We start from the raw sequence: 911 nt of genomic DNA, 5'->3' as shown, positions 1-911 counted from the left end.
GTTCGAGTCCCATCGAGATCGCCTCTACGCCGGGAAGCGCCCATATACGGATGCCACTGGCCGTACAGATGTCGATGTTGATTGTATACCCTTGTGACTCGTCGGGATACATGCTGAGGCTAAGGGTACAAGAATGAAAGCCCCTCCGACTCGAGACGGTGGGATTGGAGAACCGAGGCGCCATTCAGCGAAGGCTGGATTTCCAAGTGTGCGCGAGATTGCCAATCAAGCAACGTTCACCGTTGCCACTAGTCTCAGACCAGTAGTCTCATTGTCTTATCTGTATATCGGCAATCGGGGAATCCATAACCTGCAAATGCGCCGAAGGTTCTATGTGGCAGGGACCGCATGGTGCGAACTAGGTTTTACTTGTTGCACACCGATACGGGCCCGGCACGCATCCCCCGGGTCGGGTGGGTGTGGTTGAAGCGCATCAGGCCAGTGGTGCATCGCTGCTCCACATGGCAACAAGGAATTATTAGGTTGAGTTCCGTGGGATGACCACACATGTATCTTGCACGCATGTGTGCGTATGCACGTACAGATTGTGTGCTCTTCGCGGTGCGTTCCAGGTTTGCATAGTCTCTCGTTACTGAGGTGATTTCACTGCCGCAACGCTTCGCTAAGCTCTCAAGATTGTTGGTCTGCCAACGAACGATCTCCAATGAATTGACCTCATTTAGAACACTATGTAATGGGGGCCCCTTTATGAGGAGCAAGAGTTTTGTGATCTATTCAGCGTGGCGGATGCGAACTCATGTGTGCCGTTAAGTCGGTGTTGCGCATAGCGACGAGATAGTGGGATAAATCTCAAACTCGTTGGTCTCGTGGCCTAATGGATAAGGCGTTGGTCTTCGGAACCAAAGATTGTGGGTTCGAGTCCCACCGAGATCGTCTTCAAGCCGAAAAGT

The 911-nt window shown here is 52.3% G+C and overlaps 1 non-coding gene across 1 annotated transcript; it reads left to right on the top strand.

Annotated features, from left to right (window-relative positions):
- Window positions 1-821: 821 nt before the first annotated feature.
- Window positions 822-894, top strand: Pmar_PMAR025213. The gene has a single exon. It is a non-coding gene; the product is annotated as a tRNA-Arg (tRNA).
- Window positions 895-911: the final 17 nt, after the last annotated feature.

Source organism: Perkinsus marinus (assembly GCF_000006405.1).
Source record: "Perkinsus marinus ATCC 50983 genomic scaffold scf_1104296975138, whole genome shotgun sequence".
NCBI classification, from domain to species: domain Eukaryota; phylum Perkinsozoa; order Perkinsida; family Perkinsidae; genus Perkinsus; species Perkinsus marinus.
Note: the sequence above shows the minus strand (reverse complement) of the source record. Positions and strands in the feature narration are given on the sequence as shown.